The sequence below is a fragment of the Rattus norvegicus genome, chromosome 10, assembly GCF_036323735.1.
Source record: "Rattus norvegicus strain BN/NHsdMcwi chromosome 10, GRCr8, whole genome shotgun sequence".
NCBI classification, from domain to species: domain Eukaryota; kingdom Metazoa; phylum Chordata; class Mammalia; order Rodentia; family Muridae; genus Rattus; species Rattus norvegicus.
This window is the reverse complement of record NC_086028.1, coordinates 54,234,147-54,240,000: the sequence shown is the minus strand read 5'-3', so window position 1 is coordinate 54,240,000 and position 5,854 is coordinate 54,234,147. Positions and strand designations below refer to the sequence as shown.

At 46.4% G+C, this 5,854-nt stretch overlaps 7 non-coding genes across 7 annotated transcripts; 1 reads left to right on the top strand and 6 right to left on the bottom strand.

The window, feature by feature from the left end:
• Positions 1–379: 379 nt before the first annotated feature.
• Positions 380–451, bottom strand: Trnaw-cca4 (transfer RNA tryptophan (anticodon CCA) 4). The gene has a single exon. It is a non-coding gene; the product is annotated as a tRNA-Trp (tRNA).
• A 486-nt stretch (positions 452–937) lies between these two features.
• Positions 938–1,009, top strand: Trnag-ucc3 (transfer RNA glycine (anticodon UCC) 3). Its single transcript has one exon. It is a non-coding gene; the product is annotated as a tRNA-Gly (tRNA).
• Positions 1,010–1,366: 357 nt separating this feature from the next.
• On the bottom strand, positions 1,367–1,438 carry Trnad-guc3 (transfer RNA aspartic acid (anticodon GUC) 3). The gene has a single exon. It is a non-coding gene; the product is annotated as a tRNA-Asp (tRNA).
• Positions 1,439–1,935: 497 nt separating this feature from the next.
• Positions 1,936–2,007, bottom strand: Trnap-cgg2 (transfer RNA proline (anticodon CGG) 2). The gene has a single exon. It is a non-coding gene; the product is annotated as a tRNA-Pro (tRNA).
• A 2,500-nt stretch (positions 2,008–4,507) lies between these two features.
• On the bottom strand, positions 4,508–4,581 carry Trnat-agu2 (transfer RNA threonine (anticodon AGU) 2). The gene has a single exon. It is a non-coding gene; the product is annotated as a tRNA-Thr (tRNA).
• Positions 4,582–4,870: 289 nt separating this feature from the next.
• Trnas-aga4 (transfer RNA serine (anticodon AGA) 4) lies at positions 4,871–4,952 on the bottom strand. Its single transcript has one exon. It is a non-coding gene; the product is annotated as a tRNA-Ser (tRNA).
• A 400-nt stretch (positions 4,953–5,352) lies between these two features.
• Trnai-aau5 (transfer RNA isoleucine (anticodon AAU) 5) lies at positions 5,353–5,426 on the bottom strand. The gene has a single exon. It is a non-coding gene; the product is annotated as a tRNA-Ile (tRNA).
• Positions 5,427–5,854: the final 428 nt, after the last annotated feature.

Here is a 5,854-nt window from a genome sequence, read left to right as displayed (position 1 = left end):
ACAGAGAGAGAGAGAGAGGTTGAACAAAAACAACAAAATTGTGGACACCAGTAAACATGAATTAATCAGTGCAAAGTGAAAATAGTGGTGTTTGGGACAATATAAATAACTCTTATTTTTAAAGTGATAAACTATTGCTACACGTTTCAGAACGTTTATTGCCGTATAGCTAAAGAAGAGTCGGGACTGTTCATTAACAATTTGTTAGGTTATTTAAATATATATATTAAAGGCATGGCTATTTTGGCAGACACGGGAAAAAGGTGTAAAACTCTTGACACGTTTTAGCAGCTCTGAGGATAGAAAAAGTCTTGATGTAGTGGTAAGGGATTTTTCCTCTTTCTTTAGTGTACTTGGTCTAGACAATAAATAAAGCAGATGACCCCGACGTGATTTGAACACGCAACCTTCTGATCTGGAGTCAGACGCGCTACCGTTGCGCCACGAGGCCTCCCTCTGGCCAGCGCTTATGGGTGTCGTGGACAGAAGCTACAACCGCAGTGAGCAGGGATAGTTTCCTTCAGGCTGGGACTCCGGTTTTACTCTCACGGTTCTCAGCTTCGGAGAGGCTCGCACTCACATGGAAAGTGAGTTAATTATGGTAAAACGTTGAAACGTTTCCTTGGCACTGGGCAGAAAGGCTAACTCTTTAATTTTGAGCCTCACTCAAAGAAGTGACTTCTATGTTTGGAACTTTTTTTTCCAGAGATGATGTTATACTCCTAAATACATTTTACATTTAATCCCAGTTGTGCTAATGACTAAAACAAAACGAAACAGAACAATATATCAAATCTCGATTGGTTTCTCTGGATTTTGCTTTGCTTACTTCTATTTTTCATGTTATCACATATTTCGACATAGCTATATAAATAAAAATCGAGTATTAGCAGGAAGATACATATAAATATGATTACTGCAAGATCTTCTTTCACCTGCGTTGGTGGTATAGTGGTGAGCATAGCTGCCTTCCAAGCAGTTGACCCGGGTTCGATTCCCGGCCAACGCAAGGGTTAGTTTTTTTCTTTCCTTCTACCAAAATCAGTGCGTCTAAAATATCCAAAGAAATCTTTTCCTTCAAATCTAGGAGTCAACATAGACATCATCGCCACTTCTCCACAACCCTGGTCATTCGCCCTGATGCTGCAATGTGCGTCTTTTATTCTTTCTCCGGTGTATGTACCCTATGGCGTTATCTGCCCGAACTTCAGACTCTACGCTGGTTGCAGTGTAAATTCAGACCCAGAAACCCTGTAGCCAAAGCAAAGCTAGAACCTGACCTTTGCATTAAACTGCTTGGTACGGCTACGAATGGCTGTGTCCATTGTTTCTGCGAAATTAAAAATAGCAAATAAAAGTACACTTCCTCCCCGTCGGGGAATCGAACCCCGGTCTCCCGCGTGACAGGCGGGGATACTCACCACTATACTAACGAGGAATAAGCTGAAGCAACTTTTCTCTAGATCCCTGATCTGGGTTCTAGACTGAAGCTGCTTGGCTGGGCTATGCGGCCTTTTCTTCGGAGTGGTAATATATGTATGCCGGTCTCCAGAAAGTCCGAAAACACCAGGAGTGATCGAAGAGTACAGATGGTCTTCAAGGGTGTCGAAATTCGAGTTCTGACGATTCCTGGCTCTCCAAGAAGACCCAGGATATCTCCCGCCCCTCATCGCCTGTCATTCACAATCCCAAAATACAACATCCGTCAATCTGATACCAACTTCTGGATTCCAAGCTGAGGTACCTAGCAAGAGGGTAGAGGGGAGAAATCGAGCGACCTGTCTAAGAGTGGACGTTGTTTCACTCGCGCTCGCGCTCGCATGACAGCTAGGACTGGCGCTGACTTTCCTGCCGCCGAAGTGCTCACTCAGAATAAGAGAGCCTGCAAAGAGCTTGCTTACCTACGTGCTCAAGGAGGCAAGAAAAGATAATATGGGGCTCGTCCGGGATTTGAACCCGGGACCTCTCGCACCCGAAGCGAGAATCATACCCCTAGACCAACGAGCCGACGTGTGACCCAGTCTGCAGACGCCCATAGAGGTCGTAAGACTTTTGCGGCGGTCCGCGTGACACCAAGCCCGGCGGGAAGGCGTGCTGGGTGACCACTCACTGAGAAGCCCTTGGGAGCAGAATTTGGAGCCCAGCTGCTAGGTGCGGACCCTTGAGTCCCGACTCCTCCCTGGAACTAAGAGGTGTAGGCTCAGCTGTCACTTCGTCTCTTTGCCACTAGAGACCGCGCTTTCGCTACTACGCCTGCGGTTCCCTACCCTGAAGTCTGCGCTCTTCCTCGCTCCGCCCAGGGTCCTCCCGCCCAACCTCCAGTACTGAGCGTTGACTTTAATCAATGGAATGGCTTGGTTTGGAAACGCTCCTTAGGCCGCGTTCTGAACTCCAGGGGGTGAATTACAGCTTTTCTTGCCATCTCTACGTTAGTCTCACTGCAGTGACGGACCGGGAGTAGATTCTTCAGTAGCCCACCATCTATCCACACTGCCTATCCACACCCAGCTAGAAGTCAGAACAAAGAGATAACAGCAAGAATTCATCCAAAGAAAGTGTTGCTAGCACTGGGGCCCTGGGTTCCCAGCTCATATTAATCAGATTCCACCACCTACCCTTCTGTTTAGCTTTTTCATTTTCTCCTCGGGTTAACTGATTGTGTGCCACCAGAAACACGGACAAAAACCAGGAATTGAATCTTTATTTAGAGTCAACGTCTGAGAAAGCAATAAATTAACATCCTAAAAGGTCTGTTTCTTACCCGATCCTTAGCCCGCAGATTACACCGGAAAGAGAAACAAAGGCAAACGCTTCAAAGCTTAGCCTTGCTCCACTGACCAGCCTCTCCCTGAGATTCAGGGCGTTGGTGTTTTCGGTCTCCTTTCTCATTGTAACAGGAACCGGGTTCACATACACCAAGGCCACTGAGCTATACATTCCTCGTTAGCTTCCTACTACACGAAATACAAATGTGTGCCCTTACACACTGTGAAATGCCTTTATCTCTAGACTTTGATGAAAACGTCACATTTTAAGACGAGCCAAACTTCACACTGACATTCACTGCTGTAGGGTTTGACTTTGGGCTGCCACACTTGCTTGCTGACTGCCATTTGGTAAGACAAGAGGTGTTATTGGTGCACTACGGTCCCTGGATGGTCTACGCCTGGAGCCTACCTACCGTGCAAGAGAGTTTCTTCATCCACACCCTCTCAGTTACTAAGACATATTATTTTTCCTAAGCGTGTCTAGAATTCTCTTCCTGCAACCCCCTCGTGTGTGTGTGTGCGCGTGTGTGTGCATGCGCGTGCGTGCGTGTGTGTGTGTGTGTGTGTGTGTGTGTGTGTGTGTAGTGGCACCTTACTAAATCAGACTGGCCTTGATCTCACTTTTGTAGCTGGGTTGAGGATCCCCTTAAACTGAAGGGTACAAGCAGGTGCCACCGTCCCCACCTAAGGATTAACACTTTTTTCAATGCGTATAAGATGTCTTTCACATGTCACCTGATGACTGTAGAGACCAGAAGAGGGTGGTCACATCCCCTGAACCAGACTTCTCTGGAAGAGCAGCCAGTAGTCAACCACTGGGTTGCAGTTCCTCTCATTTGCGTTTATTTATTGTGCCATCCCTGCCCCGGGCTGCCTGTTTTTCCATAGAATGCACAGCAAGTTTCTACTCGGTGTCTAAGGTTTTGCTTCCGTCTCACAGGAAGCTGACCCTGCCCAGATCACCTTCATTCCGATGCAGGACGAAGTGCTACCTCTTTCTCAGGCTCTTGTACATGCCCCTGTTCTTCCTATCTTGTGTTGAGAGATTATCTTCCCAGGATCGTGAGAAAAAAATCGGCCTTACTCTGGGTGCTCTGAGTCTGTTATGTCACTAGTTTATCTGTAGAGAGCAATGCTTTCAAGACCACATTTCTATTCAGACATGGGCACATGGGAATGGTCTAGATCTGTCCAAGGGGGTTAGGTAGGCCCTGTCAACATCTCACTGTCCTTCCAGCATTCATGTCTACCCAGCCTTAGTGTGCCAGGAAGACTCCCCACCAGTTCATGTGTGGTTCCCATCGCACAGGACCTCTTTTTACTTCCCGCCCACAGGGTCTTAGCCCTTCAATGGCGGCAGGCCTGTTAAGTCTGATTCCTATCCTCACTTGCTCCATGTGGGGATAGATGGGTGTGAGTAGTAACTTCACATGACAGGCCTGCCTGCTACAGGGCTGCATCTGGAATCCGCACCAAATTGTAACAGACTTATATACCATATTCAAAGTGTAAAACGATGAGTCCTCGAAGTAAAAGAAATAACAAATGGAGACTTGATAGAAAATTGGGAAGGATGGTGAGAATGAGGTCACAGGGTAGGTGGGCTGTGAGACTCGGGGAATTGTGCAGGAACAGGTAAGGTAGGAGGGACTTCTGGGATCCTCTGTGCTTGCTTTTATATAAAATTTGTAAAGTCTACTTAAAAACGTTAGAGACTACAACGGAATAGGGTTACACATAGGCACCGCTGGGATTCGAACCCAGGATCTCCTGTTTACTAGACAGGCGCTTTAACCAACTAAGCCACGGCGCCAATGCCAAGAAAGTCTCTTGCTAGAATGTACTACAAGAATATACGACTCGGAACGCAAACAACGGCGTAGTCTAAAATACACTTGGTTTGTTTCGTCTGTCTATGATGTTACCTTTCATGTTAAAATATTCAACATTTAAGGGAGATGCACGATTAACCCTAGATTCTATAACTCTGAGGGGATTTTTTTTGGGTGTTGCACAGCTTCTACTAGGACAGAAACAATCACGATTAATTTAGTCGAAACCTTCAAAAACTGAAGAAAAAAAAAACAAAAACAAAAGTTAGACGTAGTCGGCAGGATTCGAACCTGCGCGGGAAGACCCCAATGGATTTCTAGTCCATCGCCTTAACCACTCGGCCACGACTACAGAACTTCTGAAGCTGCTTTTATCCAAAGCTTTTGTTACTCTTTACACTCTTCGTACACCCGTAATGTTTTTACTTCTGGATGTGTTGAATAGGAAGGTAGCGCGAAAGCCAGAGCTGGACATAAACAGATGCTTTGGCTTTGCACCACACATCCTCAAACCCTCCTTCTAAATCCTCCCCAAGTGTTTGGTCTCCAGTAAAGATCACGTGGGAAAGGAAGACGCAGCAGTGGCGACCCAGACTATTCCCTACGTTCTTGATTCTGGAATGTATTCCTTCCCACTTACACAATGCTAACAGTTCAGGTTTTTAAGAGATTGCAAATGGTGTGTTCTGCTATTAGAAGTCTCCGGAACTAATCCTTTAGGAAAATGTATTTCTTTAAAAAGTTTGAGGGTCTGGCCCGTACGGGGATCGAACCCGCGACCTTGGCGTTATTAGCACCACGCTCTAACCAACTGAGCTAACCGGCCATCCACGGTAAGACCGCTGAAAAGACACTCTCAAGTCTGTTCTCGAACGAGCTCCAAATTTATAATAAAGGAAAGCAAGTGATATTCCAGCCTCCTGGTCCTTTGCCTTCATCCACTATGGCTTGGCTCTTCACTTCCCCTAAGTCTGTCCTATGTTTCCAAACATTTGACATGAACCCCACTCCTGCCAAATGTTGCTGAGATCACTTTATAGCCATGTTTTTGAGACCCTATCCCCACTCCCTAATTGAGACTCCTGGTGAGGTCTGACTTTCATTTCTATCATTCCTCTGTTGGACCAGCAGTTCTGTAAACCACCTTCTGCCACCCACCTTGGTAGTAAACTGGCAACGTAAACCTTGAAATGGCAGGTCAGCCTAGGAAGTGAGTGAGTCTAGGTATGGTACCTCAGAGATGAACACAGGTCA